The sequence below is a fragment of the Strix uralensis genome, chromosome 6 (genome assembly GCF_047716275.1).
Source record: "Strix uralensis isolate ZFMK-TIS-50842 chromosome 6, bStrUra1, whole genome shotgun sequence".
Lineage (NCBI taxonomy): Eukaryota > Metazoa > Chordata > Aves > Strigiformes > Strigidae > Strix > Strix uralensis.
The window spans coordinates 753,346-766,957 of NC_133977.1; the positions used below are offsets into that span (position 1 = coordinate 753,346).

The following is a 13,612-nucleotide window of genomic DNA, read 5'->3' on the forward strand; positions in this document are numbered from 1 at the left end:
CTAAAAACTTAGTTAAAAACTACTAGTGTGTGTTGTCTCAGGATTAATTACAACTTTGTTTAAAGCAATGCTCATGTAGAAACACTTATCAAAACCTCATTTTTTAAATTTTTTTTTTCAGTGGATGTTGCCACAAATACTGGAATTTCGTGTCATACATAGTTTATAGCTCATATTCCAAGGGTTTGGAAGAGGTTTTCTTGTGGATATGGGGCTTCTAGGTTGGGAAAATATTAAAGGAAATGCTAAATCATCATGCTGTAAATACTGTATCCCCATTTGGTGGGCCTGAGTATAGTCCATTGCAGCGTGGGAAGCTGGCTTCAGTTGACACTGCATTGAGCTTTCTAGGCATTTTATTACTTCGTGCTAAGGCCAATGTATTATTGGATATTTTTGGCATATTTTTCTGGATTATTGGAAAATGCCACCATGAAGCGCTGGGAAATTAAAATGTCTTTGAAAGAAACCAAGATTGAACCAATGCAATCTTCTAGTGTATATGGCCTTTAGATATTGTCTCAGATCCCTTCTTGTCTAACTTGACCAAAACAGTTTAAGATACGATATGTGCATCCATCAGTTTGTATTCTCCATAGCTGTGCTGTATAACTTAAATTTAGTGAAAGTTTTTGTAGGGTGCCAGCACCCTCTTGTGGGCAGTGCAGCAGCAGAGAATTTTTGTCTTTTCAAGGTGCAAATATCAAAATCCTTTACAGGTACAGGTGGTGTCCCCACTCTTATCAAGTGCTGGGCTGCGTGTGTGTTTTTGCAGCATGTAGCTGCTTGACTGAAATACTCTGTTGCTTTGGAAATAGCTTCTGTGATTTGCTGAACCAGTTTAGAATAGTGTATCTTCACACTGACAGTCACATAAATATTTTCTTATAACTGGGAGGTTATCTGTAAAAATAAAGCCATCTGTTCCTGATTGAACAGCTGTGCAGTTTACATCTATTCATGGAAATAAAATAAAATTTCTCGTAGCATTAGTCCTTCCTGTTAGCCTGTATCCTTCTCACCCTACAGCTGCCATTTCTTGCCCACCCCACTGCTGGTAGTTAAAGTTGAGGGATATTCCAGGTTTGCAGGCACTTCAGAATGCAAGCTGATGACAGTAGTATCAAGAAACTGGTGTTTGAAAAGGGGGTTGTAGTGTGAGGTGGTGTTTATATAGATTAAAATCAACCACTAAAAATAAAATTTAAGATCTAAATTAAAAAAAAAAAAAATTCTAACAAGATGACAGCTTTAGATTTGCTTGCAGGATAAGTTGGCTGTGATAACACAGAAGTTGATTTTAGTTTTAAGCCATTATTGGCCAAATTTTTTGCTAACCCTTTCTGCTAGAAGGTGCAGAGATTGCAGATTGCATTCTGCTATCTGCTTGTACCTCTGGGACATTTCTCCTGGCCCCAAGTACTAAGCATGGCCTGGGTCTTGGGCTTTTGGAGTTTTGTTTCTTTTTTTTTTTTCCTGACCAGGAATGTCCAGAATTGTTTCTCCCCCCCACCTTTGCTGGGGTTACAGGGGAGTTGGCTCTGTGACTGTGTCTATGCAGTATGTACTATTTATTCTTACAGAATCAGACATTTGTCCCTTCTAAGGTCAGGAGTTGCCATTTGTAATGCACTTAAGTTTGTAAAAGAAAAAAATATTAATTGTGTTTCCTCTTTTTGCAGGTTGCAGAATCAACATGTGTCTCTAATAGTTACAAAGGTAAGCACACCATATTTGCAAATATATGGCAAGATTCTTTGTTTTCTGATTGATGCATTTGGATCATAACTCGGAGGAGAGAATTCGTCTTAATATATTTAAAGAGTTATTAAAACCATTATTATTTTATATATCTTTGATTTATGTTTGTACACTAAACCCATTCAAAGGTATTAAATCAGTACAGTTTGAAAATGGAGAAAATATTGTTAAGAAATATCTAACTGCATCAAGTCAATGTATATGTTACAAAAAATTACTTGCCCTTCTGACTGCAAGTTTGTATCCAATCCATATTAATAAAATAAATATGCAAAGCTGGCAGTTAGGCCTTGAGAGTTTGCTGAGTGTCTGAGCCAAGCTTGGTAACTGATTGTGGTGGGAAAGGAGGAAATATTTCCAATTTATAAGTCCGTTTCCTAATGCCAAACATCACCCTGCCTGCAGGACTCTCTTTTTTTCCCCTCTTTTTATAAAATAACTTCAAGATCTTTGAAGCTTTTTTAACTTCCTTTAAAACTATTTTAGATTTTTCTTCCAATTAGCTATTATTTTTCTTAGCACCACTGGGTAGCCCCACCTATTATCTTTTAAATGATGATTAAAATACTGATGTTACTGGGAGATCTAGGCTGCTCGGTTTGCTTCTCTGAATGGTTACCACTTTTTCCTTGGAAGCACATCTTAAATACATTTCTTGACAGTCATGGGTGTTTGAGGAGTCCTTCAGAGATAACATATGTTAAGAATTAGATGTTCAGTCCTCAGAGTAAGCCAGTAAGAAGGATACAGATGGAGGATACGAAACTTCATAGTAAATATATGTTCCAAAATAGTTTACTGTAGAATAGATCTGCAAACATCCTAAGTTATTTCTAATATGGAGCTGGGCTCTAGAATTCCCTAGTCAAGAGAGCAATAGGTGTAAAATCAATTATGGATGTAGTGTAACAGTAGATGGTGCTGTTGGAGTGGATTTAATCACCTGAGGAGTTGAACTGCAAGCTGAGGCATATGGTATCAGAGCTCTTGGGGTTTCTGGTGTGCAGCCAGCAACTTTGTGTTTTGAGATTTGCTGTGCTGAACAAATGCTTGGGCTGTAATTAACCTATACAAATTCTAGCCGTTGCTGCTAATTTATATTCATTTTTGCTGCAGTACACAAAACTTGAAGGAAAACTGCTGTTGGCCGGTAATGCCATCCTCATGCTTGAAAAATACATGAATTGCATGTGGGAGAAAAAAATAACTGAAAGTGCTTACAAAATACGGTGTGTGACTATTTCTTCAAAGAGTATATAAAGTAAGCTGATAACAGTGGCTAAACCTGTAAGTAAATGAGATTTGCAAAGGTGGTTTTGGTGCATAGAGATTTTCATGTAATGTATCTTTTAAAAAAAAAGTGAGTTTCTTTTGTGTTCTGTGATCAAAGTCTTTTTGTCATCTTTCTCCTTTCCCCAGCAGCTTTTCAGCCTATCTGATTTGAAGTGAGTCTGGAGTGTACCTAAAGATATGATAGATTATTCCCGTGAGTTTTGTGAAGAGTGCCAGGTGAAGGAGACACTTGATAAGTGCTGTGTCTGGCAGAAGGGCTGTACCATGGCCTTGAGCCTCCTGGTGCTAGGGAGCCTGGATGGGAAGGGACTGTAGATGCCACAGCTACAGGGTCTCCAGGTTGCACTCACAAATACTTAGCCACAAAACCCCGTCTATCACAAGCCATAGCTCCACAGAAACCTAGGCTGGCTTTGTTCCAGTGATCTAGGTGGTAGAGGGGAGAATTGAGAAGCTACTGAACTCTTCCATCAGTCTTGCTGTGCAGCTCCTGATCTCACTTGGGTTAGTTCACCTCCGTTGTTTAGTGTCTCTGCATTCCTAATTCAGTGATGTGGGCGAGATGGAAGTGTTTGAGACGTGTAGGTACGTAACCGAATTCCCCCTGGGAATTGCTTTTTCTTTGGAGAGAAGGCAGTCCAGTTTCTCCTTGATGCTTCAGTGGGTGTTGAATCTGTGAAATACAAGATGTTACAGCATTTACTGCTTCCAACGCACACGTTAAAACTGAATGCTGTGGCTTTGTTCTGGCGTGTTGGATTTGCCTCCTTGCGCTCAGCTTTTAACCTGTTTTGTTCTAATCATGCAAACTTTGCAATATATTTACAGATGTCGAATATTTAATCTCATACATGTTACAGATTGCGTATTTTTTATTTCCTAAAACTGTTGTTAATGTGCCAACTGCAAGTGAAAGGCAGTGGATCACTAAGTTTCTCTCCCAGGTGCATTGTGGACGTTCCTTAGTCAGATTTTAGAGACTTTTTTGTCTGTTGAAAGCTGTCATCCTTCAAGCTAAAACTATCTCAGATCTTCCTTCTGATTCTCACAGCCCGGAGTCACTTTGCCTTGGGGAGCAATGGTCAGTAGAGTAGGAGCTGCTTTGGAGAGGAGAGCTACAGGGGTGATCCATGGGAGTCTTTTTTTCAGCCTTTACGCCAAGTCCTGTGACAAAAATCTCTGACAGGTTAGGGCAAATAAATTAATTGTTGAAGGCAGAATCACTTTTGAACTTTCAATGCCTAATGCAGCATTCTCCCTCTCCTCAAAGGGAAGGAAAAATTATCCGTTGTTATGTACCTCTTCCTCACCTGTGGTAAGAACAAGGTGGTGAAAGTTACAACAGCTGGAAGAATTATGGTAAAGATCTCAGTGGTTTCACAGGCTGCTTTTTTTGCATTTTACAACGTGTGTTGTTTGCTCAAAGGAACAAAATGAATTCCTTTTCCCCTAAGGAGTGTTTTTGCCCTTTTTCTCTCTGTGTATCAATGGTGCTTTTCTTTCAAAGCCATGTAGATGTAGATACCCTCCTTGTCCTTTCCTTGTCATGCACAGCTTAATGCGGATTGAAATGTCAAACTTGGCCTGAAACTGTTAATTAGCGAGGTGCGGAACTGCTAACCTAGTCTTGAATTAGGTCTGGTCAGATGGGAAAGCGCTCTGCCAATGCGCAGCCGGTGCCCATGCTGACACGAGCTGTGGCCTTCACTGGGGTTTCCTTGATGTCCGCCTTAATGTTGCCGTGACTGCGTAGGCCCGTTGGGATGTAACGTTGCAGGGCCTGATGTCAGACTATCAGCTCTTTTAAATGAAGTTATTTCTGGTTTCCATGAAGGGAGAAATGTTGCTGTGTTAATCCAGAGCATGGCTCTGGTCTGTGAGCCTAAGTGAGCAGTGTTTAATAAAGGAAGGAGAGATGCTGGAAGCATAAGAAAACGCCTGACCTTATATCTGCTGCAAAGGAAGATCACACCTTATTGCCCTGGGGAAGACTGGTTTGGGGAGTTGGTCTTCGATGGTGATGGGACTCATTTCCTCCTGGACTTCTTGATGGTAGTGAACACGTGATAGCATGACCATTGATGACTTGTTTCACCATGGCAAGTTCTTCTTTTTAAATTGTGTAAATGAGCACAGATGGTTCTGCTGATACTTCTTCATCCTCAGTGAAGTAGTGTCCATTAACATAGATGCTGAAGTAGAACTTCAGCTCCTCTGAAGTGGGGATGTTTGCAGCCCTTAGCACTTGGGCGTCCTGCAGAAATAACTTCAGTCAACAAGTTAACTCAATCTCAGAAGCTTTCTGTCACAGACTGGAGGTGAATAAGCTGGCGCCTGGGATCTGGAGAACAAGTGCCAGTAGAGGGAGCAGGAGGTAGAGAGGTAGGGCTCCTTGTTAGCAGGTCAACCCAATCCTGGTGGTGAACTGGAGTGTGTTGGTTTTGGTTAGTGAAGTACTGCTAATTTAAGATGCCAGTGGCAATGTTTTTCCAAAAATGCCAGCCTGGCTAGTTGTCAAAATATGACAATTTGTGCAAGTCACCTACCAGACTTATCCAGATTTGATTGTGTGCTGTCTTCCAAAGAGCCAGGGCCGGGTAGACTGAGAAATGAAGGTCTGAGAGCAGGTGGAGGTGACTTGTCAGAGAGGTCTCCTCACTCTAGTAACACACTGAAGAAAGCTGTGGAGCTTGCACCTGCAAACATGCCCTGCTGGAAGATTTTTTTTGTCCTACGAGGTTTAATCTGCAGGCAGGACTAAAGGATAGCTACAGTCCCCAGTCTGTGCTGCTGATCCATGGGATCCACAGGATGAATATGGGTTTGGTTGGTTGCTTAGACTGGGGAAACTGGGTAATATCTCATTATCCCATAATGTCACATGTTGGTCTTTTGTTTGTAAAGAGGCTGGAAAATGCTACTGTTGACATTGGGAAGCCTCCTGGTGAGACCTGGTATACAAACCCTCCTATGGGATATGTGCCACTAAAACATTGCTCTTCGAGATTTGCATATATGTGTATTCCTGCTATTCACAAATATATTTAGTGCAGTTCTAGGCGAGGTATGAAATACACACCTGAGAACATGAGAAGCAATTTTAAAGGATGCTGAAGGCATCTTGGTTTCATGCACTAGGATGTATAAACGTTTCCTTATGTCTGTCCTTGTTCCTGAGGTATGTATAAGGCTGAAGCCACACCAAAGAGTTCCCCTTCTTTTTTAATAATGAAATACAAATAAATTTGCCTTTCCACACCCAGTAGTGAGGATGTCTTTGATATTGTCCTTCTAAGAAAACTGTCCTTCCTTGCCCCTTCCACTTACCGAAGGGTTAATTGTCACATGTGCCTCTTGCGGTGGGCAGGGACAGCTGCAGCGTTTGCTCAGCTTTGTTCGCTGTGGTTCTAGGACCGGGCCTTGGCTCAGGGAGGAGAGGGCAAGGCAAGGCAGGGCTGACCCTGCTTTGTGAGGAGGGGGCGAGGGGGTCGGCAGCGGTGACCTGTAGGTGTGTGCATGGCATCTCTTCTAGCCGCGGCTCTCGGCATGGGAACCCTCTTCTGCACGGTCCAGCGGCGCTGGAAACGGAGGAGGAGGAAGAAGCGATGCGAGCGGAAAGGTAGTGCTTTATTGCTGTGTGGGGGCCACAAAGTACGGGGGGGCTTGTCATGTAGAATTCTTCAGGTGAGGTTTGAACCTGCGTTGCTAAGTGCAACTTCAGTGTGTTCAGTTTGGATTTATAGAGGAAGAGAAGTATTTTGAACAGGATCCTTCAACATCTCCCGGCATTTTATTTCACTTAGCTTTCAAAGTTCAAAATTTTAACAAATACGGAACTTCTCTTTTACTTCTCTTTCTTTTACTCTCTGCTAATAATAGTTTTATTTCATCTGTCAGGTTACGAGTTTTTGCATATGTGCCATTCTCTGTTAACATAAATATAGCACCTACCCAATGTTTCTCCTTTCAAGGTGTATCTCGTTTTTCCTCAATGATGAGGATAAACCAAGATAGCTGTTAAAAGGGTCCTTCACCCCATTTTTTGTGCGTAGTGAACAGACAGAATATTCAAACAAAAGAAATGTGAGTTATATCTCTCTTTGTGCTTGTGCAGCGTGTGCTTGCTGTAGCCAACATTTAGTTAAAAATCTTTCAAGTAGTCTCTTGGGGAAATAAAAGCAAATACTGTTGTGTTGGCTAGTACGTTTTGAAGTACTTCTGGTGTTCTTCCTATCTTTGGAAATGCTCTGTGGGGAATAGGGACTTCAAAAACACGAGAGAGTTAAAAGTGTAAATATACTGTACTTCTTAATGACTCCACTTAAATTAGCTTGCATTTAGATATCATTTTCCTGTTTGACGTGGCTGGCATGTAATGCATTCAGAAAAGGAAAGCTTTTTGCAGTCCTGCTTCTAGTCTAAATATTGCAGGGTGTGCTGCTGTGCAGAATCACTTGGTTTTGGTGAGTGTGGACTTCGGTTTGCCACTCCATGTGAAAAGCAAAAATCCCCTCTACTACACTTGAATTTATTTTAGCAGTATCCCTGAGAGAAAACAGTTCATGCAGCCAAGGAGCAGGCTTTCTCCATAGTCCTATTCCACATATAACATGCTGGACATGCACTGACCCAAATTATTCTTTGTTGTTATTTTTGAAAGCTCTGTAAACCTCTGAGCAGCAATTAAGCTTAAGTGTAAATTCTGTCTCTTTTAAACTTCAGAAATGCCACCGACATTAATTTATACAAATATTTATGCAACTGGAGTTCCTGTTTACCTATGCTTTTAGCAGACAGGAGCTGGCTTTTCTTCTTCCTCAGGCTGGAGGACCAGGATGCTCAGCTGAGGGGCGGTGGTGCTGATTACCCAGCTCCTCAGGAGGGTTTTTACCCCTGGAACAGCAGCGGGAGGAAGCTGTACAACATTTCTTGCTTGTGGCCCATGTCAGGTAGCTGGCTGATCATCTCTGTAGCAATTCAGATGGGAATTGCCCAACTCTTTTGTCCTTGAGCACACAGTGATGCTGCAGGAGTAACTGGAGGTGGCTTGATGTGCTAAATAAGGTGACAATTATTTACAAGTCCTGTTGATTGCAGTCCACTAATTTCCTTTTGTTACACTGGAGTTATGCTGATGCTATATAATGCAAATGTGGCAGTACAGTACAATGTTTCCTTAGCAGCTCTAGTACTTCAGTGAGAACATTGGTTACTTATTGTGTGGTGTTTGGGTTTTTTTTTCTGGGAGGGGGAAAAAAGTCCCTTTATACCATGCTTCAAAAATAGTCACCAAAGGTAAGACTAATGGAAAAATTAAGCCAGGTCTGAGTCTACCTAGCAAAGCACCAAGACTTGGGTTTAGAGTCAACAGCCATATGAAAGCTTATCTTAATAAATACTTAAGCTTTAAGCAACATCTGAGTAACAGCACAGACCAAGCTTGTGCTGTGGGCTTGGCTCATTTTCCTTACCTCTCTCCAAGTTTGGGCAGCAGCAAATGTGAGTTTTGAAAGCCAGCTTTGTTAGGACAGTGGTGATGCTCCATCGGGGCTGTGAGGGATGAACACCACTGGGCATCACACTTCTGAGGGAGATAAATCAAAAGGAGAGCTAATCTCTTCCTATCTTTCTTCTAATTCAGGCTTGGACCTCATACCTGCATCAGCTCTCACTCTCCCCTAATCTCTCTGGCCTGGCACAGTGATAACTGCACTTGACTCTCGTCACAGATAAGAATTTTCCAGCCACCTGCTCACGCTTTTAATCTTTATTCAGTAACGTGTACATGGTGGTGGTGTGGATTTTTAAAATTGATGTGAAGCTACCTGTGGTCTTGAGGAATACCTCGAACAGCCTAAAGCTGTTGAAGCATTTTATTGTCTTGGGAGTATTTTATTTTACTGTTTCAGATGCATTGAAATAAATAATTCTGAAAAGAATCTTTACTCAAAAGGAAAATTAATTTTTCAACAACCTTCCAGGTCCTTTCTCTAACTAATTTATTTTCAAGGAAAATTTATCCTGGAGCTTGGAAAACATAACATCTTTTGGAATACAGTACTTCTAGAAGCATCTCACCTTTTTTCAAACATATTTGAAATGCTTGCTTTTTAAACAATACATACAGTTTACATGATGTACTGTGTACACACGTACAGTATACAGTACTGGCAGGGGTAGTTTGAAAACAAGCAAGCATCCCTTCCCCGAATTCAGTACAGCATACAACATGGCAATAATACTTTGGAGATGTTGGAGTTTGATTCTGATTCCAGAATGCCTCGTTGGTCCATGCTTGTCATGAAATATGCATTGCCATGATGAAATAAAATACCAGTGCTTTCATGATAATGCATAAACATGTTTTTTTGTAGTACAGAAAAAAAAATTCACCTTTTGTAGACACAATTTTTATACTTTCTCAGCACAGCTGGATTTTAAATGCACGTTGACTGTGGTGCCTGAGCTGTGTATCTACACAGAATGAGTGTTGCTGCTTCTGTTACTGTATGTTACTGTAATGTTTCCTCCTAACTGCTATACATAAATGTGCATAATACTATCCATAATATATAAAAAAGATCATCTAGTTTTTGGTAATATTAGTATGCCAAGAGTTATAGCCTTATTGATAGTACAGAGTTAATTAGGATTGGAATCAGACTTTCTCTATGGTAATAGGAAAGCAAATTTAAGCAGCTTTTATAGAGCAAATAAAAGAAGCCTGTTTAGCAAAAGTTCTGCTCTAATTTCTAATCTCTTTAAGCAAAAAAGGATTATGTGATTTGCATGATCCTCTCCCCTCCCTCTCCATCTGCTTTAGCGAGCATGGTGACCAGGTGTGAGAGAGATGCCCAAGCTGGCGCTGCCGCAGTGGAAGCATGACATGCTGTGTCGTTAAAAATTGCTGAGCCAGGCATTTCCAGGTCTTATGGGGACCTGGATCAGACAGAGGTGTGACCCTGCCTGTCTGAGTGTGGCCTGCCTGGAACTGTTGCAAGGAGCCTGGCTGGTAGCAGAGGTCCTCTTGAATGTGTTGTGCTCCTGTTCAGACGCGCACTAGGACAACGTCTCAGATTTTATCAAGTGGTGTCTTCTTTCCAAAGTCTGTTGCTTCCCAGCTGGGACTGGGGAAATCTCAACAGCTCGGTGTCTCTGGCTCTTCATTTGTGTAGCACTCCAACAAAAAGCAAAGTAAGGTGCCTGGGCATCCTGTCCTCCTTTCCTCCCACTGCGCCCTCATGCATGCACGTCCTATGTGAAAGTAGTTGCCTCCAAGCTGTAGGCATTTCTTTTTACTTTCTCTGAAAAATAACTTTTCCCAGTTTTCTCGCTCATCCTTTCTTCCTCAGTATTTCTGTTCTTCGTTGGTTATTGCTGCACTTGTGTACTTGGCATTGATGCAAGCATCGCCACTCCAGCCCCCACTGGCACTGTGTCTAGGGACACGAAGTACTGCAAGAAAGGCAAAAAACCCACAAACTTGGCAACGTTAATTAATACACACATTTGCAATTTCTTGTTCAGCATCGTAACACAATCACCTGGAGAGAAAAGGCTGGTAATTCTTTCCGTATTAAGCAGTAGAGGTGACTTTGCTGCTCCGTTCAGCGCAGTGGGATGTATTTTGGTGTACGGATGAAATACAGAGGCCGTTGAAGTCAGAAAAAAGGGAACTCTGATCAGCTCCCACTTACACGTTTGAAAGGCTTTTCTGACTCCTGAACTATCTAAATGAAGAGTGATTGAGGTAACTTGTTTTACTCTGCTTAGTAAAGCATGCTCATTTGTGGCAACTTTAGTTACTGGTTTGTTTATTCCCCCATTATTGCACTGGGACAGATGCTGTCACAACATGGGGACTCTGCTAGCCAGCCTGAAGTGAAGTAGCCAGGATTGTGGCTGCTGTAGCCTGCGGCTGGGATAAAACATCATGGAAAGCTCTGCATCCCCCTCAGCTCATCAGAAGTATTTTAGCTGAGATGAAGAACAGCCCACCTAAAGTATGTCAGTGGTCCTCTGATGCTAAAGGGATTTCCACTGGGGTTGGAGCTGTCTTGTGCCACGTCAAACGAGGCATGAGCATCTTAGGGGGTGAAGCCTGTCAGTTTTAGTGGTGTGGGAGGAAACATAAATGGTGTGTTAAATGGTGTCGCAAGGTCGGCAATGTGATGTGGGCTCACAGACCTGCTCCAGTTTGTAGGACTGATGGGCATGGCAGCAGGAGAGGGCTTTGAGGAAGGATTTGAGAGGGTACTATTACAGCATTCTGGGTACTCACAGGGAGCTCATTCCTGGTGTGATAGTGCTCACACGAAAGCCTGGTGGGACAGTCATGGCTGATGTCTGTGTGGCATGAAGTTCAAACCAGTCTCACAGCCGTGTGGGAGAGTGCTGGAGCTGGGCTGGGTGTGAAGAAATGCACAAGTTTTCTGTGAAGTCAGGATAGAGGATGAGTAGAGGATGAGTGCGTGTATGTGTACCCAGGCTGGAAGCAAAGGTCTAAGGAGCTCTTCGAATATGCATGTTACGTGGAAAACAGGATTTGTTATGGACCAGCAGAGACGTGGTGGTACACAGGGTGAATGATTACAGGGGCGTGGAAGGGATTGCCACTCTGAAACCCACAGTTTACCTAAAGCTTTGATGCATGTAAGATGGAGTTTACATAGTCATTTTGGACATAGTCTTTGGATTTAAAAAAAAAAAAAAAAAAAGTAGGTGTGGAAATTCTGTGATTTGTTTTAGGTGCTCCTGGGATTCTTGGGAGAAGTCGTATGTGTGGGTCAAGTATTTTAGCTCTGTGCCTCTTGAAATTCTGTACTGTTGGTGACAAAATTAGCGAGGAGTTGCTTGTCTTTAATTGTCATGTTTTTATGATCTGCTTGAGTTTATGCTGTCTGGCTAGTGGGGAATCTGAACAGCTTCATTGTGCTCAGAAGGGTGTTTTTGCATCTTTTGTCACTGCCTCTCCTCCCTGTTTGTGCAGAAACCTCTTAGTTACGTAAATCAGTGTCTTCTCCAGACAGGGTTGGGGAGTGCAAAGGAATCGTCTTGCGTGAGCGAAGACAGTCATTCGGGTCACAAACTGGGATCATTATAAATGTTTTGTGGTCGTGATAGAAGACTCAGGATATCAGCAGGCATGTGGGCTTTGTTTCTGAAACTGTGTGAAATGGTGACACACACAGAGATGTATTTCTTTCTCATTCTGCTATTAGAGGCATAGCATTAATTAGCATAATGATTGCTAAAGGCACATTTTACATTTTCAGTAGGGGCTGCTTAGCTCCTGCTGTGAAAAGTAAACTGTAAAGACTGCAACTAGTAGTGTGCTGAGGATTTGTTTAGTTGGGGGTAAACAGATTTCATGGTTTTAAATTGCTGGATAACAGTATTTAGCATGGATGTTAAAGTTGCAAACATACACATCTGTATGTATATTTTAACATTCATCATTTCTCAGTGTCTGATATTTATTTTTGGACTACAAGTTTCTTGGTGTTTCTGATACACACTTTTACGTTTTAATCACCTGTGTGCCAGTGGTTGCAATTTTACAAAACCCTTTTTATTTAAGTGAGTTTCACTAGGCAAGTCGTGCAGTGATGCTGCCCCTACGTCATCTCCTGGCAGATCAGCCGTGTGAGTGTGGTGATCAATAGCTCCGTGGGTCAGCCATTGGGGCTGCAGGGGTGGGCAGTGCTGCCTCTGTGGCTGGGGTGCTGGAGGAGGACTGCCCGGGCATCACCCCCATGGGTCAGACTACTGTCGAGCAATCAGCTGCATTATTTCTTTCTGTATCCCTGTGTATCTTTAATTCTTGGATGGAAGTTTTTGCGGGATTTTTTTTATTCTTCTTGTGTTAGCAAAGATAAAACCAAATTGACTTAAAGAACAAAACAGAACAATATGCAGTTCATTATGTTTGGCATTTAGGCCTGGACTCTGGATTTGCACCATGCTTCTGCATGCTTTGCATGAAGTGTCTACTAAAATAAGAAATAGGGGTGGAATGGCTAGTTTCTTTTTGCAAAACTTGGTAATGACATATTATGCACTCAGATTACTGTAGTATGCAATCTGTTCATTAAGAACAACATCAGTGCAAAGTTCTGCCTCTTGTTTACTAGGTAAAGCTGACTACAGTTTTAATGTAGAGTGGAATTAAAGTTAGATTTTCCCACAACGGGTGGAAGGAGAGATGGAACAAATTCCTTGTTACAGAGCAGGCATTTGGCTATGTTAAAATGAGTGTTGATTTTATTGTGTCAACCTTATCAAGTGACCATGTTGGTTTATATGGTTCCTCTTCTTGATAACTTCTGATTTGTCGTCTGATTTCCACCAGTGCCGACACTTAAAGAAATCACAAAGCATTGAATTTCCTAAATTCTTGATATTGGCAGCTGGATGAGAGACACAGATGTGTGTCTTCAGTGAGGGAAGGGCAAATGTCATAGAGCAAATACTTCAGTGCTGTAAATTGTGCCAGCCCACACAGCAGTGAGAACAAGCCAGCTACCTTCCAGTGTCCCCATGCTTTTGAAGGCACAAA

The 13,612-nt window shown here is 41.8% G+C and overlaps 1 protein-coding gene across 5 annotated transcripts in view; it reads left to right on the top strand.

Annotated features, from left to right (window-relative positions):
• ADARB1 (adenosine deaminase RNA specific B1) overlaps nucleotides 1-13,612 on the top strand; it is a 90,397-nt gene that overhangs the window by 22,345 nt on the left and 54,440 nt on the right. For all 5 annotated transcript variants that reach the window (XR_012629401.1, XM_074872394.1, XM_074872392.1 and 2 more), the window contains exon 2: nucleotides 1,683-1,719. The gene's annotated coding sequence lies outside the window, so the exon portion shown is untranslated. The remainder of the gene's footprint in view (nucleotides 1-1,682; nucleotides 1,720-13,612) is intronic.